This window comes from Tenrec ecaudatus, chromosome 8 (assembly GCF_050624435.1).
Source record: "Tenrec ecaudatus isolate mTenEca1 chromosome 8, mTenEca1.hap1, whole genome shotgun sequence".
In the NCBI taxonomy this organism is placed as follows: Eukaryota; Metazoa; Chordata; class Mammalia; order Afrosoricida; family Tenrecidae; genus Tenrec; species Tenrec ecaudatus.
The window spans coordinates 39,656,180-39,677,423 of NC_134537.1; the positions used below are offsets into that span (position 1 = coordinate 39,656,180).

Sequence of the window (21,244 nt, forward strand, 5' to 3'; positions counted from 1 at the left end):
AGAAAACAGCAATAAAATCCCTAAAGGTGCCTCAGAAGAAAACCTGGCGGGGAGGGAGGGGAAAAAAAAAAAGAGGACCTGATGCAAGGGGCTTAAGTGGAGAGCAAATGCTTTGAGAATGATTGGGGCAGGGAATGTATGGATGTGCTTTATACAATTGATGTATGTATATGTATGGATTGTGATAAGAGTTGTATGAGCCCCTAATAAAATGTAAAAAAAGAAGAGAAAAAAATGATTAGGGCAAAGACTGTACAGATGTGCTTTATACAATTGATGTATGTATATGTATGAACTGTGATAAGAATTGTATGAGCCCCAATAAATTGTTAAAAAAAAAAAAAAAGAAAGAAAGAAAACCTGGCAATCGTCTATGGAAAACTGTTGTACTCTGACACACACGGGGTCCCCAGGAGTCAGAATCCACTGCACAGCAATCGACAGGCCCTAGATCTCTGCTGGCAGAGAACCAGTGTCACTCTTTGAAAAGGGTAACAGGATAGTGGGACACACCTGCACAGGGAGCAGAAGTATGGCAGGAGGATAAACGAGATTGTACAGTGAATATCCTCCCCAACCCCTTCCCCACTCAGCTCTAAGAACGCTGGTTGTAGCAAAGCCATCCACTGCCTCCAGGCGACTGCATCTCAGAGAGACCGCATTACAGGGTTTCTGAGACTGGAAATCTCTACAAAAGCTGACAGTCTCATCTTTCTCCTGCGGAGCAACTGGTGGAAAAAGGGGGAAGTGTGCATAATTAGGGGGGAATAACCAACTGTGGTTTACAGTTAAACCCTTTCCCAAGAGCGTGTTATAAGTTTCCATCAAGTTGACTTCAAATTCTACTTGCTCACATTGTGCACATGCATAGCAGAGCGACCCCACAGGGTTTTGAAGGCTGTGAATCCTGCTACACAGATCACCAAGCCAGGCTTCCAAAGCACCTCTGGGTAAGTTTGAACCACCAATCTTTTAGATAGTAGTTAGGGGCTTAGCCATGTAAGTTGCCCAGGAACTCTTAGAACACTGGTGGTGGTGGGTGCCAACAGTCAACTCTAACTCCCTACAGGACAAAACAACTCCCTCAGCGGTTTTCCACGGCTGCAGTCTTTATGAAAGCAGACTGACACACATCGTTGTCCCATGTAGCAGCTAATGGGTTTAACTGCCAGCCTCGTGGGGAACAGCTAAGCACATGACCACCACACAGCCCAGGGACTCTAGCGCACGGGCCGTCTACGCCCAAGCAAGAGATCAGTCCCTGTAGAGATGAAACATTCAAACATATATTTTGTTTTGTTTTTAAATAACAAATTAAACGAAATAGCGCTAATGCGGCATTGAAGGCAGTAAGCTGCCATCCACCGTTATGGTGTGGAAAGGATAAATGAACAGCTTTGGGGAAAATTACAAAATACACCTTTATTTAATTCACACACAGATTCATACTACATGTCAGCATACTGGTCATTTCTAGGAGAAGGACCTGCTGACACACACATCTATGCTTGCAATAAATTAAAAGCCCTGCTGAATGTTAAATGGGAAGACAAATTAACATTTAATTTAATTTTAACTAAAAGCCATCTCCACATGTGGTCTATTATTTCTGAACTCTCTATTCCCAGCCATGCTGCAGTATTCAAGTTCAACAAACACCAATATTCTTTGAGATTAAACACACATGGGAAGGTGGGCATATGACAAATTAATAATAATTTATGAATTATGAAGGGTTCATGAGGGAGAGGGGAGTGGGGAAGGAGGGGGGTAAATGAGCAGCCGATATCAAGGGCTCAAGTAGAAAGCAAATGTTTTGAGAATGATGATGGCAATAAATGTACATACGTGCTTGACACATGGCTGTATATACATATTATGATAAGAATTGTATAAGCCCCCAATAAAATGATTTAAAATATTAAAAACACACACACGAGAAATAGATGAGTTTTTCAAGTCTGTTTGATTCTCTTTGAGCACAGAAGAGCCCTAGACTAACCAGCCCTTAACCCACCATATCTAACCCACTGCTGACAAGTTAATTCCAACTCACAGCTAGCTGACAGGACAGAGCAAAAGTGACCAACAGGGTTCCAAGGCTGTCCTCTTCCTAAAAGCAGACTGGCACTCTTTCTCTCAATGAAATGGGTTCAAACCACCGACTTTTGGTTAACAGAAGAAGATTACTAAGCACTTAACCTGTGTGCCACTACATCTTCAACCAGTCCTTAAAGGTACCCAATAATGGGGTGATAGCTTACGGCACACTAGTGTACAGGTTAAGTCTAGCATCACTATTTTAAAAGTCCTTGCTCCTAGAAGTAATCAGATACTGATGACAACAGATGCTTAGTAGGGCAAGGTTAACGCAGAAATATAAAAATGAATATTCCGTAGAAGGAAGCCTGAAAATTACTACTGCCTAGAAGCATCATGGTGGCAATTAACATACTAAACTTTGTTTTTTTACATACTACCTTTTGATGAGTGATTTACACACTAACAGAAAGGCTGGAGGGTCCAGCTCACACAGAGGTGCAGTGAAAGAAAGCCCTGGAGATCTGCTTCTGAAAACCGGCCACTGAAAACCCGATGGAGAGACACAAATCCAAACCACAATGAAAGACGATTTCAGTCCCACGTACATAGCTAAGATTTTAAGAAATACAGACAACAGAAAAGTGGGTTAAGGGAGACATTGGACGATGTAAGACATGACAAAATAATAATTTATCAATTATCAAGGGTTCATGGGGGGAGGGGAAAATGAGGAGCTGATATCAAGGGCTCAAGTAGAAAGCAAATTATTTTGAGAATGAGGGCAAGAAATGTACAAATGTGCTTGACACAATGGATGTATGTATGGATTGTGATAAGAGTTGTACAAGCCTGCAATAAAATGATTTTAAAAAATTAAGAAATGGAAAATAAAAATTGTTTATGAGGATTAGGGGGAAACTGGAACCTTTATCCATTGCTAATAGGAATGAAAAATAAGAGTCCCTCTAGAAAACAATGTGGTGGTACACCCCCCAAAAAATTATATATATAGACCTTATGACCCAGGAATTCCACTGCGAGGAATATACCCAAAGGACTTAAAAGCAGCAACACAAATGTATATTCGCTTATGTTTCTCATACCACTATTTATACCATCCAAATGGTTGAAACAAGCTATGTGCCCATCAGTGGATGAATGGATAAACAAAATGTGGTATGAACAAGCAATAGAACACCTCTCCTACGTAGAAGTAATGAAGTCTTGCTGGTACATGCTACATCATGTATGTTGCTTAAAAACATTATGCTGAGTGAAGTCAACCAAAAAAAGGGAAAATGTTGCATGAACTCACACAAAAGGCAAATGTATAGAGTTGAAAGTTTATCAGTAGTCACCAGGGGAGATACCAATAAACAATATCATGTTAACTGGAGAAAACGTTGAAGTTGCCAAGGATTTTGTTGTACTATGATCCACAATCAATGCTCATGGAAGCAGTAGATCAGAGGTCATAATTGCATTAGGTAAATCTGCTGCACAAGACCTCTTTAGAGTATTGAAGAGCAAGAATGTTACTTTGAGGACTACGGTGTACCTGACCCACACCATGGTATTCTCTATTGCCATCACATGCAGGTGAAAGTTGGACATTGAGTAAGGAAGTCTGTAAAAGAATCGATGCTGTTGAACTGTGGTGCTGGAGAAGAATACTGAAAGTACCGTGCACTGCTGAAAGGACAGACCAATCCGGACCAGAAGAAATAAGGCTAGAGTGCTCTACGGAGGCAAGGACAGCAAGACATCATCTCACGTACTTTGGACTTATTGTCAGGAGAGACCAGTCCGTGGTGAAGGGCAACATGCTTGGTACAGTGGAAGGGCATCGAAAAAGGGGAAGGTCCTTGATGAGATGGACTGACACAGAGGCTGCATGATTGGGTTCAGACATAGGACAATTATGAGGATGGGGCAGGACCATGCAGTGTTTCTGTTGTGCACAGGGTCACTATGAGTCAAGCCGACTTGATGGCGCCTGACAACAATGGGGTGGGAGGGATTACTGCTTATAAAGCACTGGGTTTATGTTTGTGGTAATCACACAGACGAAGGATAATGGTTCCACAGCCAAGGTAACTGATGTCAATAAATTGTACACTTATAAAAAGTTTGACAAATAAAAAGCTTTAGGGAAAACAACAGTTTACGTTAACAATGGAGGAACAATTTAGAGGAGGGTAACAATGGTTACATAACTTGAAGAATATAATCAATTCACTGAATTGTGAAAGTAAAATTTGTTTTGCTGTTTAATAAAAATGTTTTATTTTTTAAAGAAAATTCTGTGCAGCATAATTCTACTCTAATACACATGCAATCAGTCAGAATCAACACAAGGAAAACGGGTTTGTTTTTTTTCCCTAATTGACATCAGACAGCATAAAAAAAACCTGAGAAAAGATCAAGATTGAGACTGTACACTTGCAAACTTGTGTTAATTATTGGTGATATTTTCACAATGTGCAACCATCAAGTAAAATTAATTAAGTGTCCACTTTTGGTTTCAAGTCTTTAGAGACAGAAGACTGCCTCAAATACGAACACATGTGAGACACTTAAGGTACATTGTACCAACCTGGCCGATAAACACATGTGGGGTTAATTGAAGGGCGGAGAGATAAATGGTTCAGTGAGCCTCCCCTCTTTTGGTTTCGGGTCTCTTGCTTTCTGATGATCCAACCAGGGTGCAACTGCCTGAGCCACTTCCCTGCTTCAGCTGGCAAGGCTCACTTCCTGCAAGACATCACCGAGGAGAAGCCACATGAACCTACCCCGATGCAGCCCTGGGTGCTGGAGCAGCCACTTGAAGACCCCTGCTAGGGCTGAGATACACACACACTCACTGATTCAGCTTTCCTCCTGCAATCGGTGTCATTGCATTGTTTTGTGAGACTGATGAGGGCTTTCTAGATCAGTGTGAGACATATGGGCTATTGTTGGACTTATGGGCTTGGACAGCACTGAGTTGGAATGCTTTCTTAATGTACACTTACTCTTCATATAAAACTCTCAAATATACAGATATGGATATGCATGAGTTTCTGTGGATTTGTTTCTCTAGTCTACCCAGACTAACACAAAGTGACCTCTAGACTCTATTTTTCACTGGGTCTTCCAGTTGTTAAGAGCCCTGGTGGTGTAGTCGTTACCCACTGGGCTGCTAACAGCAAGACTGGCCATTCAAAACCATCAGCCACTGTGTAGAAGACAAACACGTCCTTCTCCTCCTATAAAGAGTGACAGTCTCACAAACCCATGGGGCGGTTCTACACTGTCCTGTAGAGTCACAATCAGTCCGAATTGACTCAACAGCAGTGAGTTTTTGGATCCAGTTGCTATTACCCACACCCCCATCCCCACCTCTGCCTTTGTGTCAATGTTAAATCTAAATTATGAGCCTAGATTTACATTTATCCTTTCCTGAATATCTGTATTTTAAGTGTTCTGTCAAAATATGAAATTTAACAGTTTTTAAAGCTTCACGATTAAAACGTTCCAGAAACAAACAAAAAATTTTAAAACCAATTATTTGATTTTTTTCTTAGACTAAAGGTCTCTGTAGACTCTGAATTCACATACTCGTGGTCAATTCAGAATGTTATTTGGTTACAGGTAGTTAATATGCTATAAACATGGTCATTTTAAAAGAGAAGATAACCCAATTTCTTCCTTTTGAGGAGTGAGAATTGCTCGAGCAATGAGGAAAGCTATCAGGAAACAATATGAGAATGAAAGCATTTCCTTAAAGGGATGCTCAACTCTGCCTGACGGCTTATTTACCTTAATAATTCTGAAAACACCATTTTAAAGCAGCCACAAAAGTTTCAGTAAAGCAGTTAAGAAAAATACATATGAAACATTGTTAGCACCTTATCCGTTGATCCTTTCAAGGTGTCTACCAAACTCAATAAGCCAGTGTCATGTCATAATTTAACCAAGAAAAGGGGATAAAAACTCAAGGACACACTGGAAAGAAATGCTGACAGTTTCTAGTTAAATCAGATAATCAGAAGGCACTTGGAGAAATAGTCAAGAATTTCTCCAACTGATCAAATAAGCAGCCAAAGAAACTAGGATGCGGAGGAGAAAGGCCTAAGGATGGTGCACTGTGTTCATGATAAGCCAAGATAAAGACAAGATACTTTTCTTAAACTTGAATTTCCCCAAAATTTTGTAAAGCTTGGCATAAAAGTCTTTGCAAAAACTAGTGTTTATAAAATGACACAAAAACTTTATATGGAGGAGCTCATGCCAAGGGCTGAGGTGGAGAGCAAATGTTTTGAGAAGGATGAGGGCAATGAATGTACAAGTGTGCTTTACACAATTGATGTGTGCATGGATTGTGATAAGAGTTGTATGAGCCAATAAAACGTTAAAAAAAAAAACCTTTATGTGACTGTCAAAAAGTAAACCAAGCAACATTTTAGTACGAAAATTTACAGTAACACCTACTTTACCAAAGAGCATTAAATAATCTAATTGCACACAAATTCATATAAAGCGTATTAGAGAGCTTGGCTGGTATTTCGCAGGCTCGCCCAAAGCGTACAGGCTTCAGCAGAGCTTCCAGACGAAGAACAAACAAGCTGCCCACTGCTGAGGAATTAGCCACTGAAAACCCCATGAACAGCATGGAAACGTTATCCATTGCTGAAAACCTAATGCGCAAAAGAACATGTTCAGAGATAGTGCCGGCAGATGAGCCCCACAGGTCAGAAGGCACTCAAGATCTGACTGAAGAAGAGCTGCCCTCTCAGAGCAGAGTCGACCACGTGACACAGGTGGAGCAAAGGCGTCAGGAGTAAAGCTTTCGAGACCTTCATCTGCTCAAGGGCACGACTCAAAATGCAAACACCAATTCATAATTGGATCTTGGAATGGATAAACTATGAATCTAGGAAAATTGGAGGTTGTCAAAAAGGTCAATATCCACGGGTGTCAGTGAGCAGAAGTGGATTGGTATTGGCCATTTTCAATCAGAAAATCGTATGGTTTATTATGCCCAGAATGGCACAATCGAGAGGAATGGTGTTGCATTGAAACAACAACATTTTAAGATCTATCTGGAAGTATAATGATGTCTATAAGATTTTATCTATATATGCCTTCAAGGAAATCCAATCAAAACAACTACCATTCAAATTTATATACCCACCACTATGCTAGTGATGAGGAAACTGAAGTCTACCAATGTATTCAGTCAGAAATTGATCAATAATGCAATCAAGAAGCACTGACGTTATTGCAATTGGAATGTAAAAGTTGGGAACAAAGAAGGCTCAGTAGTTGGAAAGCACAGTCTTGGTAACAGAACCATAGCTGGAGATCGCATCAGAGGGTTTTGCAAGGCCAACCACGTGTTCACAGCAAACCCCTTTTTGAGTAACACAGACATTGGCTGTTCCCCTGGATTTCTTCAGGTGCAATACACAGAAATCAAATTTAGTCCATCTGGGAACTCTGAAGATGCTCAATATCAGCAGCTACAACAGGCCAGGGGCTGAGTGAGGAATAGAGAATCAACTGTTCATACGTAAGTTCAAGCTGAAGTTGAAGAAAATAAAACATGTCCACAAGTGGTAAAATATTCCGCCTGAATTTCAAGAACAGATTTGATGCATTAAACATCAATGACGAAGACTTGAAGAACTGTGGGTGGACATTAAGAACATCATACAGGAAAAAGCAAAATGTCATTAGATGACAGGGAAGAAAGAAAAGATCAAAGTGGATGTCAGAAGAGATTCTGAAAAGTGCTGTTATTCATAGAGTAACTAAAGCAAGTGGAAGGAAGTATGAGGTGAAAGAGCTAAATAGAAAATTTCAAAGGGCAGCTGGAGAAGACTAAGCCAAGTATTATAATGAAATGTGTAGAGACCTAGAATTAGAAAACCAAAAAGGAAGAACACACTCAGTATTTCTTAAACTGAAAAGTAAAATAACTCAAGACAGCAGTTGCAATCTTGAAAGATTCTCTGAGCAAAATCTGACTGAATGGTGCAAAAAGCATCAAGAGGTAGAAAGGATAGAGTCACTGTACCAAAAAGAACTGGTCACCATTCCACTATTTCATGAGGTAGCGCAAGAACCAATGGTATTGAAGGAAGAAGTTCAAGCTACACTAAAGCCATTAGGCAAAAACAAGGCTCCAGGAATTGATGGAACACCAATTGAAGTATTTCAACAAGCTTATGAAGCACTGGAGGCACTCACTCATCTATGCCAAGAAATTTGGGAGGCCACTACTTGGTCAACTGATTAGAAGAGATCCATATTTGTACCCATTTCAAAGAAAGGTGACCCAACAGAATGGTCAAAACTATAGACCACCACCAGACATCACATGCAAGTAAAATTTTGCTGAAGAGCATCCAACAATTGTAGCAGTACGTTATCAGGTAGCTGCCAGAGGTTCAGGCTGGTTCAGAAGAGGACATGAAACACGGTTGTCACTGCTGATGTCAAATGGATCTTGGCTGAAAGCAGAGAGTACCAGAAAGATGTCTACTTGGCTATGTGGATCATAACAAATTATGAATAGTCTTGTAACGAATGGGAATTTTAGAACACTTGATTGTACTCATGCAGAACCTGTACTTAATTAAATCAAAAGGCAGTTGTGCAAAACAGAACAAGGATATGCTGAATGGTTTAAAATCAGAAAAGGTGCATGACAGGGTTGTATCCTCTTATCATACTTATTCAAGGTTTATGCTGAGCAAATAATCAGAGGCTAGCTTACATGGAGAAGAATGTGGCATCAGGTTTGGAGGAAGGTTTATTAACAACCTACACTACACAGATGACACAATCTTACTTACTGAAAATGAGGAGGACTCGAAGCATTTGCTGAGGAAGATCAAGGATTGGAGTCTTCAGTCTGGATTACAGCTCACTGTAAAGAAAGACCTGAATCCTCACAAGTGGACCAATAGCTAACATCATGATACAAGGAGAAAAGACTGAAGTTGTCAGGGATGTCATCTTGCTTGGCTCCACAGTCAATGTTCATGGAAGCAGTAGTAAAGAAATCAAAAGACATGTTGCATTCGGTAAATCTGCTGCACAAAATCTCTTTAAAGCAGCGGTTCTCAACCTGTGGGTCGTAACCCCTTTAGGGGTCAAACAATCCTTTCACAGGAGTCGCCCGATTCATAATAGTAAAATTACAGTTATGAAGTAGCAACGAAAATAATTTTATGGTTGGGGGTCACCACAACATAAGGAACTGTATTAAAGGGTCACGGCATTAGGAAGGTTGAGAACCACTGCTTTAAAGTATTAAAGAGCAAGGACGTTACTTTGAGGACTAAGGTGCACCTGACCCAAGCCCTGGTGTTTTCAATGGCCTCATATGTATGTGAAAGTTGGACACTGAATAAGGAAGACTGAAGAAAAATGTATATGAATTATATGCTGGAGAAAAATATTTAAAGTACCATGAACTTCCAAAAGAACAAGCAGTTCTGTCTTGGAAGAAGTACATCTAAAATGTTCCTTAGAGACAAGGATAGTGAGACTTTGTTTCATGTACTTTGTACATGTTATCAGGAGAGACCAGTCCCTGAAGGACATTATGCTTTGTAAAGCGGAGGGGTAGAGAAAAAGAAGGCGGCCTCGACAAGATCGACTGGCACAGCACCTGCAACAATGGGCTCAAACAGAAGAACAATTGTGAGAATGGCAAGGACAGAGTTGTGTTTGTACACAGGGTTGCTAGGAGTTGGAACTGACTTGACGGCACCTTATAATAACTGACTTACAGAGGGCCCCTCCCTTATTGTCGGTTTCAAGGAATTACAAAATTTGAAATTAGTGCTATGAATTCAAGCAAGGAAAAGAAAAAGGTGGCAGGGCATAAAAGGCAGCGGACTAGTTGGGCAGAGCAATTGATCTCTTTGTGCCTGTTATAAACTAAACTTGTGAAACCTAATCTATACCTGTGTTCTCAACCAAGAGTACCACCTGGGAATTTTTCTAAAAAGCACAAATAAGTTCCCACATCACACCCACAGAATCCAGACATACGGGATTTTGTTTTAATCTCAGAACTGATTCTGGTGTACAGCCATGTTGTGATGACCTTCAAGGACAATGCTGTGTCCATGTAGCTAACACTGCATACCATACAGCAGCCACCATGGAGTACAGGAACCCTCAATTTCTAGGTATCAATGCTGACTCATAGGATTCCTGAGAGTGGAAATCTCTACAGGAGCAGATCACTTTATCGGCCTCCAGCAGGGCAGTTGGTAGGTTTGAACCACAGACCTTGTAGTTAGCAGACCAACACTTGTCTACAGTGTCACATGTTCAATTGGCCTGTCAATGCAGGTGCTATTTGCTCAAATCAGTCTGTCTCCTTTCCTTCCTCCCCAAACACATCTCTAAGTTGGATCCATTCCACACATGGGGTCCGCTGGAGTCTGAATCGCCTTAATGACAACGAACAACAACAAACTACAGAGTGGTGCACGCTCTTCCTTCTCCAACAGACATAGATGGGATGAGTGCCTCTTCAAATTACCTTACAACTGGTAACATCCAGTCACTGAACATATTCAGGGTCCTCTATGTAGATTCTCTGCAAACATTCTTCTAACATGAACCATTTTAGAGGCAGAGTGAAGAATCCGCAGTTAAATGTGCAGAGGATCCCTTTTAGGGGTCAAGGATTAAATGAATAATCTAATGTTTCTCCTAGCAAGGTGCACTGGGCAAAACCCATCTTGCTTCAAGAGCATATCTGATTTGGATCCTCTCCCACATACCACCAGAAACCCTGATTGTCAAGTAAGTGCTGGGCTGCTACCCACAAGGTCAGCAGTTCAAACCCGTCAGCTGCTCCAGAGGGAAAGATGAGGCTGTCTGCTCCCATAAAGATTTGCAAAGCCCCATAAACCTTATAAGGTTAGTATGAGCCAGAATTGACTCAACAGCAGTGGGTTGGTTTAGTGTTTCGGTTGCCCATATACCAATAACGACTTATGAATAAATATGAAACATGTGGGTAATAGACAGTCTAGCTTCTTCCTGATGCGGCTCACCCCAAACCCAGAGCGACGTTAGCTTTCTGACCACACAAGATCCTGGCGTCCCTTCTAGCACCCTTCACCATGCAAAGCCTAATTATTCTGGGGAAAAAGGGAGGGGGAAAAAACATTATTTAGAACCTTTCATGTCATCTCCTAAATGGACTTAAAACTACTCTAACAGGACTCGCAAAACATGTCATGACTAACGTTCTGCATTCTTCATTTAACTCTCCCAACCAAGTTAAATAGATGTAAGAAAGTCTATACACAATAGCATGCTATCAAAACCACTCGAACATGGCAAGTTAGAATTCCAACTCAGTTCTTCTAACTCACATCCAAAACTCCTCAAAGGGAGCAGATGGTGGGCCGGGGATTGAGCCTGCCTAAGGAATCACCCTGATGCTCTTCAGCGACGTCTCCTTCCATCAGAAAAGGGTCGCAAGCGTCGTGAGAGAGCCAAAGGCAGGAAGCAGAAGTCGGGACAAACAAAAATCCTCGAGTCTCAAGCCTGCAGGGGCAGGAGGACGGCTAACTCTGAAGCTTCCTCAGAAAGGCTTCCTCGAGTTCTGGGGCCGGGCCGGGTGGGGGGAGGTGCGGCTAGTTTCCTCCGTCCCTTCACTGGAGAACCCGGCCGGAAGAGAAAAGGGAGGGCAGCGGTCCCCCGGTCCCTCGGGAAAAGCTCTCTCTGCGGCCGCCCCAAAGCACGTCCACGCACGGGGGGAAATCGCTTGCCTCCGCTCCGTTGGGGGAGGGCAACCCTAGAGGCCTCCGCGCCGGGGCCGCGGTGCTGAGGTGGCGAGCGCTGGCGCGGGAACAGCCGGCCAGTGGCTCCGTCCTTTTAAGTCAGTCGACTGATTTGACATCCACTCTCTTACTTACCTACATCGCTCGCTCTCGGCCACTGCGCCGTCGTCGCCCGACTGGACGCCGCGAGCGCGGTCCCCGACCCCGCCTTCTCCAGCTCCAGGAGAAGACTCGTCAGCGAGGTGTCCGGCTTGCTCTCAGTGGCCACGGCCGCCGAGCTTCCTTCAGCGCTGCGGCCGCGAGCCGGCGCTCACTAACAGCGTCACCCTCTTCCGCGGTCTTCCGCCCGCAGCCCCGCCCCCGCCGCCAGCTCGCGACAAGTCCGGCGCAGGGGGCGTGGCTCCGCCGGCCCTCCGCTTCCGGCGGCGCGTGCTCCACCAACTTCCGGGGCACGGCGACGTCCCTTTCGGTGCTGCTGCCGCCAAGCGCGTATCCGGGAAGGTGCCTCTCGCCGCCTTCTGGACGAGCAAGGAATTGTAATAGCCGTGGGGTCACCGGCTTCGTAGCAGCTCTGCAGAGCTCCTTTTAGACTTCCGTTTACGCTCTTCAAGTTTTTACCTCAAAAGGACTAAGACATAGTACAATTATCCTATGACCCTTTCCGCCACTAATCCTTTTTCTCTTTGACAAGGACAGAAGACAACATTCCTACTTGGACTGTACTTTCAGGCTCTGCTCAAGCTACTTTTTGGTTTCCCCGGTGGAGCTTTGGTATTGTTGATTTGTTTCCTTTGCTGTGCTCCCCTGTCCACTTCGCTGCTGGCACTTTCCCAGCAAAGACCTGGACTTGGCGCTGTTGTGGCCACAGCACCAAATATAGACTGCCCTACAGCGTTTCTTTAGGAGATTGATACAGTGAATCTTTTATTCTTTCTATCAACTGAGGAAAGTATGTGGGAACACTAGACACTCAACAAACGTTTTTTTAAATGAGAAGGTACTCTTTATCTTGCAATATCTCAGCTTAATTGTGAGAAAAGACACAGATCAAAACCCAGTGCAGCAGAGGACTTGGATTCATAGCGACCCTGTAGGACAGAGTAAGGCTGCCCCATTAGGTCTCCAAGGCTGTAAATGTTTACGGAAGCAGTTGGCCACTGCTTTCTTCCAGAGTGTGACTGGGCCCCTCATATAAACAGGTGAAAATATAATGGGTTTTTAAAAACTCATTTTATGGGGGGCTTGTACAACTCAAATCACAATCCATACATACATCCATGTGTCAAACACATTTGTACATTTGTTGTCCTCATCCTCAAAACATTTTCTTTCTACTTGAGCCCTTGGTATAAGCTCCTCATTTTTTTCCTCCCTCTCCCACACTTCCTCCCTCACGAACCCTTGATAATTGATAGTTTATTTTTATTTTTTCATGTCTTACACAGTCCCATGTCTCCATCCCCCAGGGAAGGGGTTATATGTTGTCCATCCCCCAGGGAAGGGGTTACATGTAGATCCTTGTAATCGATTCCCCCTTTCTATCCCACCTTCCCTCTAACCTCCCAGTATCACCACTCTCACCCCCCAGTATCGCCACTCTCACCACTGGTCCTGAGGGGTTCATCTATCCTGGATTCTGTGTTTTTCCACGTGCTCTGTACCAGTGTGCATCCTCTGGTCTAGCTGAATTTGTAAGGTAGAATTGGGATCATGGGAGTAGGGTGGAGGAAGCATTTAAGAACTAGAGGAAAGTTATATGTTTCATCATTGCTACACTGCAGCCTGTCTCATCTCTTTTGTAAGGCGATGTCCAGTAGTCTACAGATGGAATTTGGGTCCCCATTCCGCACTGCCCCTCAGTCTCAATGATATGATTTTTTTTTCTTTGATGCCTGATACCCGATCCCTTCAACACCTCGTGATCACACGGGCTGGTGTGCTTCTTCCATGTGGGCTCTGTTACTTCAGAGCTAGATGGCCACTTGTTTACCTTCAAGCCTTTAAGACCCCAGATGCTATATCTTTTGATAGCCAGACACCATCAACTTTCTTCACCATATTTGCTATGCACCTGCTTTGTCTTCAGCTATCGTGTCAGAAAGGTGAGCATCATGGAATGTCAATTTAATAAAATAAAGTGTTCTTGCATTAAGGAAGTACTTGCGTGGAGGCCCAATGTCTGTCTGTGACCTTAATACTAAACCTACAAATATGTGCACATAGATATATTTCCCCATCATCATATGTAAATATGAAATATAATGGATTTTTGCAGGGAAGATGAAGTCCATTTGGACATGCTTGACTTAAAATAAGCCAGAAAAATAAACCAGATATGGGAGGAGCCTTGATTTGAATCCACATGAGAAAGATCTAGCTATCTGGTAAGAATAACAGTCTGGTAAGAATAAGTTTGGGGTGGGGGAAGCTATGGGGCCAATTTGCTCTGTTCCATTGAGTATCTGAAAGTTGAAATTGACTACATTTGAAATGGATTCAAGGGGTGTGGTGCTCAGAGCCTTGTGAGCCAGATATAGGCAATAAACTTATAGTCATTTAGAAAAGAAAGGGACCTTGGTGTGGTGCACTGGTTGGGTTAGACTGCTAATCAAAAAGTTAGGTTCTAACTCTGAAAACCTTGCGTCAGAGAGATGATGCTATCTGCCCCTGGAAACTCTCTAGAGCAGTGGCTCTCCTCACACAGTTCCTCATGTGGTGGGGACCCTCCCCCCAACCATAACATTATTCTTGTGGCTATTTCATCACTCATTGTGCTACTGTTATGAATCGGGCAACTCCTCTGAAAGGGTCGTTTGAGCCCAAAGGGGTCGCGACCCACAGGTTGAGAACCACTGCTCTATAGGGTCCTTAGGTTTCGGTTTTATTTGTCTCCTGGGCAGAGAAGGTGTTAGATGCCCTAGAGTTGGCTTTGACTCATAGCAACCTTGCACACAATGGAATGACCGGCTGCTCCACCTTTGATGTGTTTGAGTCCATTGTTGCCACCACTCTATCAGTCCATCTCCGTGAGCTTTCTTCTTTTTGGGTGGCCCTCTACTTTACCAAAGTAGACTGGTCCCTGCTGATAATATGTCCAAAGTATGTGAAGCAAAATCTCTGCACCCTCATGTCTATGGAGCATTCTGGCTGTACTTCTTCCAATACAAACTTGTGGAGTTGTCTGTCAAGTCATGGTATATTTAATATCCTTCAACAACCAACAATATAATTCAAAGGTAACAAACTTCGGTCTTCCTTAGTCACTGTCTAGCTTTATAATGTGTTTTAGGCAGGGTTCTCTAGAAAAACGAAACCACGATGCTTATGATTTTATGTATATATGAGGATGGGTTTATACAGAGAGAAGTAATATAACAGCTAATTAGTCCACACAACACTACAGAAGGTTCAGTTCAACTCACTTCTGTGGAACAGTTAATATACTGGAAGTCCTTCAACTCACATGGGCTGCCAGTCTCAGGTCAAGGAAGGAAGCAGACAGCAGAGTCTTCCCTTGGGCAATGCAAGCAGAATCTACCCACAGGCAGCAAGCAGCAGGATGGGTCACCAATAATCAGAAACTTAGGGAAGCAAGCCCAGATGGGATATGGAATACAAGCAATGCAAGGCAACAGGATCCATCAGGCTCAAGCTCAAGTGATATATGTACCAGCAGCATGGAGAAGCAGGTCTCGAAGGAGTCTCAAGCTCTAGCTACATGATCCATGAGTTGGCCTGGCCAACGAGTAGTTTAGCTACAGGTTGAGGTAGAGAACTAGCAGCAGCACGCAAGCTCCAGCACACTCCGATCACCAGTGAGCAAGAGAGAAGGGGGCAGGCCTTGAAGAGCCATATATCTCTTTGCCCTCCCATCAAACTGTGACCTGATTAATCCCACATGTTCTTATTGGCTAGGTTGGCACAATAAAACTACTTATCGCAGCATGCATTATGAGGTAACTAAAAATGCCAAGGATTGGGTCAGGAACACCTTAGTCCTCTAAGTAGTATCTTTATTTTTTAACTGTTAACAGTTTTACTACATTTTAACATTTTAAAGAGGTCTTTTGCAGCAGATTTATCCAATGCAAAAGGTAATTGGTTGACTGGTGCTTCCATTGGCATGGATTGTGGATCCAAGTACAATTAATTCCTTTGCAACTTCATTATTTCCTCTTATCATGAGAGTTGCTTATTGGTCCAGTTGTGAAGATTTTGCTTCCTTTGTATTCAGGTGTAATTCATATTGAAGACTGTATAAATATTGATCTTCGTTAGTAAGTGCTTCACATCCTCTTGGTTTTTAGCAAGTGAGATAGTGTCATCTGCATCTCAAAGATTATAATTGAGTCTTCCTCTGATCCCGATGCCACATTCTTCTGAGGAGATCAGGCGTGTTCAGGTTGGTATGGCCAAAGACCATATTCTTCACAGAGTCCATCTGTGTTAGACAGGATTCTCTAGAGCAACATTTCTCAACCTGTGGGTCACAACCCCTTTGGAGGTCAAACAACCCTTTCACGGGGGTTGCCCGATTTATAACAGTAGCAAATTAGTTATGAGGTAACAACAAAAATAATTTGATGGTTGGGGGGGTAACCACAACATGAGGAACTGTATTAAAGGGTCGTGGCATTAGGAAGGTTGAGAACCACTGCCCTAGAGAAACAAAACCAGGACACTTATGATTTTATATATATGGATAGATGTATACAGCACAAAAAATATGACAGCTAATTATTCCACACAGCAGTACAGAGGGCTCAGTTCAACTCACTTCCATGGAACAGTTAGTACACTGAAAACTCAAAGGGACTGCTGGATGCAAGGTCAAGGGAGCAGACAGCTGAGTCTTCTGAGAGTAATGCAGGCCGTCCGACCATAGGCAGGAAACAGCAGGGCAGGTCACCAACAATCAGCCAGATGACAGGATCTGACAATCCTGAACTCAAGTGATGTATACACCAGCAGTGTGGTGAAGCAGGTCTCAAAGGAATCTCAAGCTTTAGCGACACAATCCATGGGTTGGGTGTTCCCCCCAATAGTGTAGCTCACAAGGCAGAGAACTAGCTAAGGCAACCACATTCTGGTCCAATCACCATAGAGCAATAGAGAGGCAGGCAGGGCTTGCCAAGCCATTTATCTCTTTGCCCTCCAATCAAACGGCGACCTTATTAATCCCACATGTTCCTATTGGCCAGGTTGGCACAATAAACCTACCTATCACACCATCTTAGTCAGCATACAGATTGAATAAATATAATGAAAGAGCACAAGTCAGAAACACATATTCTTGTTCTAAACCAGGAAGCATCCCCTAGTTCTGTTAGAATTACTGCCTCTTGTACAGGTTTACAGGTGCACAGCCAAGTGTTCCGGAATTCTCATTCTTCTCAATGTTATCTATAGTATGTTTTGATCCACAGTTTAATGCTTTTGCATAGTTAAGAAAACATGGGCAAACATATTTCTGGTATTCTCTGCTTCCTCTGCTGTGTTAGTCAGGGTTTGTGGGGGGAGGTCAGATGCTTACAGACATCCTCCCTGAGGGCAGTTAGTCACCAGACTGCAGGGTAGGCCTTGCTCCCTGCTACTGGGGACAATAAACTATTTCTCCCTGAGGCCTGTGACCAAGCATTCACACCCTACCAATAATGGTCTCTATCAGTTGAGCCAGGGAACAGGCCAAACTGGCTCTGTGACATCCAAAGTTAAGTTGCCATCTTAAATCTAGGATCCTCCCATCTTGCCACATGTGTACCCCCAATCTCTCCTCTTCCTATTATGTGGATACCCCTAGATCACCCCCTCCCATTACTGTATTGCTTATAGCACAATCCCTTCCTGTGGCGTATGTCTTCACCTGTAACTAGGGGGCGTGCATGTCCCCAGAGAATATAAAAGCCTGGGCTAGTATTAAACTCTCTCTCTCCCTCCACGTGGACCACCAAGCGGGGCTGAGGTGAGCATGCTACCATGAATTGTGTCTGACTCCATTTATTTCAATCTTTCTCTTCTATCTCTCATGTTCTCTATAACTTTACTATAATATTTACTTATTATCACTGTACAGTTACGCCTACTGGACCCGTAATGATGTGTTAGGGGCTGGCTTCCCCTGACAAGGGTTGACTAGAGAAACAAATCCAGAGATACTCATAGATGTGTAAAAGAGAACTTCATATCAAAGAGTAGGCTTCCTCCTAGCGTAGCGCTCCCGCGACCCGAGCTGTTGCAGTGATCTATCAGACGCTACGTCTAGATGCTTCGTCCTCTTCTCAAACAGAAGAAAAAGGCAGTGGACACTCATATCAAAGAGTAATTGTGTAGTAAGAAAGCATCCCCACCCAGTCCAGATCAAGTTCTTAAATCAGATATTAGCCCATATTTCCAATACTAGTCTATAAATTCCTCTTCAGACTCATGAAACACATCAAATGACACTAAATGCAGGAAGATCACAGGCCAGTGGGTGGAAAGTCTTGTGGATCCAGTGGTGGTGGAAGCATCTCAGCATTGGCATGGGTCTCCACATGGCTCCTCCAGCTCCAGGGCTTTAGTTCCATCAGCATAACTCCATGTCTCTTGTCAGCAGGAAGACCAAGCAGAGAGAGTGTATGTTCCACTCCAGGGAGGGAGACAAGAGTTCCCAGAATTCTCAGAAGGCATACACATACAGAGGTCTCATTGGCTATGACCTGATTGTCAAGCTAGACTCTACCATTCACAAGTTGACAGGAGATTATGTAACTGCCACAGCTGCTAAGAGCTATGTGATGTTAGCAATTACATTCCTTGTTTCATGTCCTCTTCTGTATCCAACTCTAATTTCTGGAGATCTCTATCAAGAAGATAGAAAATAAAACAGTCAACTACAAGGTAGCCTGCTTTTGATTGTCTCTATGCATCAGCATATTCTAAGCAATGTCTGTGATATAGTACCCTTTTCCAAACAAAAGGTTTCTTTAATTCTAAATAATTACCATCCTTTGCGCTTATATTTCCCAGCTCCTGTTAATTTTTATTGTTATGAATTTACCTATTCTTGATATTTCATGGGTGGTAACATACAATATTTGTCCATGTGTCTGATTTATTTCATTCAACATAATGTTTTCAAAGTTCATCCTAGTTGTACCATATATCAGAACTTCAATTGTTTTTTCTCAATCATTTTTATAAGCAAATAATATTCCATTTATAAATATATCACATTTTATTTATATGTGCATCAGTTGATGGATTTAGGTTTTATTTCTGCTCTTTGGCTATTTTAAATACTATTGCTCTGACATTTGAGACTATGGTTTTCTATGGGCATATGTGATAGTTATGCTTTTGTGTCAACTTAGCTGGGCTAGGATTCTCAAAGATTTAGCAATTAAGACATAGTAATCCCCCATCATGCAATCTTTTCAAGGTTATGGCCTCCTTCCAACATCAGATGAAGCTGTAGAAAATCTTTCTTTCTTTTTTTTTTTTTGTTTCTGGGTCTCGACCTGCATCTGACCTCTGGAGCCAGCAACCTGGCACATTGCTGGCCGATCCTGGGAGTTGTAAACAGCCTGCCATTTTACCAGCTGACCTTGGATTCATTTGCCTCTGCAGCCAGAAGTCTGACATCAAACCTGCACCAGCCCCTGCATCTACATAAGTCAGAAGGCATATACAGCCAGACATCTGACACACAGATTTGGAATTTTCTTGCCTTTACAACTGTGTGAGCCATTTTCTTGATACACATCTCTCTGTATGCATGTATAAATAAGCTTCACTGGTTTTGCTTCTCCAGATAACCCAGACTAAGATAGCATCTGTTAGCAAATCTCTTGGTTATGCACCTAGAAGTGGCATTATGAGGTCAGGTGGTAGCCCTAAACTTAACATGTTGATTAACTGCCAAACTGTTCTTTCAAGATGACCAAAGCCTTTTACATTCCTATCAGCAATATATGAGGGTTGCGATTTCTCTACATTGTCATCAACATTAGTTACTATCCGTCTTTTCATTACAGCATCCCACCGGGTGTGAATTTATATATCTTTGTGGTTTTGATTTATATTTTCCTAATGACTAATGATTTTTAACATCCTTTCATGTACTTATTGGTCATCAATATGCTTGCTCTGGAGAAATATCATCATAGTCTTTACCCATATTTTGAGTTGTCTTTTTATTGTTGAGTTATAAGTGTTCTCTATATAGTCTGGATATAGGCCCTTATCAAATATATGATTCCCATATTTTTCCCATTCCTTGGGTTGTCTTTTTACTTTCCTGATGATGCCTTTTAAAGTTTAAAAGTCTTGAAATTTTTATTAAATTCAACATTGCTGTTGTGCTTGCTGTGTGTGGGTTACCTAAAAAATCATTGGCTAATCCAAGGGCACAAAGATTTACTCCTCAATTTTCTTACAAGAACTTTATTTAATTAAAAAAACTTTTTATTGTAAATTAGATGAAAAGTTTATAGATCACAGTTTTACAATCAACAATGCATACACATTCTGATTTGCCTCATCCATTGCATTCCTCTCAAAGTACCCTTGCTTATCCTACTTCCTCTCTCTTTCCTGTTTCCATTCCTCCTTCGGTCCTAACCCTCTGAACTCTGTTCCTGGGTAAGTGCTGCCCTTTTCCTGTTAAATGGTTGATATTCTAACAGAGAGGAATGGGTCCTAGGGGTTGCAGTGGTGTAATTGAGGGATAAATTAAAGGAACATCAGACAAAGCATGCAGGGCCTCACCTCTTCTGATGGAGACCAGAACCAGAGTCCATAATGTATTCTCCGAACAGGCTTCTCTAATCTTGGGCACCCGAAGCCATGTTATATGCATACATAACAGGATGAGGTTGTATTAGAGGCATACACATAGCTGCTAGGGGTGGACATGTGACAGGAAGGTACATACATAACAAGATGGGCGAGTACTATAGTTAAAATGGCAGCTTACCCTTGGTTATCTCGGAGCTGACTTGACCATAAGTGTTCCTGAGCTTGTCTCCAGGGGAATAATCTATGATCCTTATCAGAAGGGAGAGGGACAGACAATGGTGTCTGATTTCTCTGGATGGCAGACAATCTTCAGGCAGATAGCCTTCAAGCGGTTACCTTCAAGAGTGTAGTAGCAGCCATGTGCTTGCCAGCAACACCTTGAGTTTGGCATGATAACAGGGGGACATTGCAGGGAATACCTTTTACTTAGGAGACTGAGGCATCTCAAATGCATGAGCATAAAGGCCACCGTCCATTAGTATCAGTCTCCCAGATGCCTTAAAATATGAACATAGATGGGTGAAGGGAGATGTCGGACAGTATAAGATATGACAAAATAATAAGTTGTAAATTATCAAGGGTTCATGAGGGAGAGGGAGGCAGGGAAGAAGGGGGAAAGA

The 21,244-nt window shown here is 42.6% G+C and overlaps 1 protein-coding gene across 3 annotated transcripts in view; it reads right to left on the reverse strand.

Moving 5' to 3' along the window:
- SENP5 (SUMO specific peptidase 5) overlaps nucleotides 1-12,182 on the reverse strand; it is a 54,548-nt gene extending 42,366 nt beyond the window's left edge. The window contains exons 1-2 of one of the 3 annotated variants that reach the window (XM_075556248.1): nucleotides 11,982-12,181; nucleotides 4,640-4,797 (exon numbers count right to left, since the gene is read on the reverse strand). The gene's annotated coding sequence lies outside the window, so the exon portion shown is untranslated. Of the gene's footprint in view, nucleotides 1-4,639; nucleotides 4,798-11,981 lie in introns of all 3 variants that reach the window. The other 2 variants (XM_075556249.1, XM_075556247.1) reach the window with 2 other exon arrangements.
- Nucleotides 12,183-21,244: the final 9,062 nt, after the last annotated feature.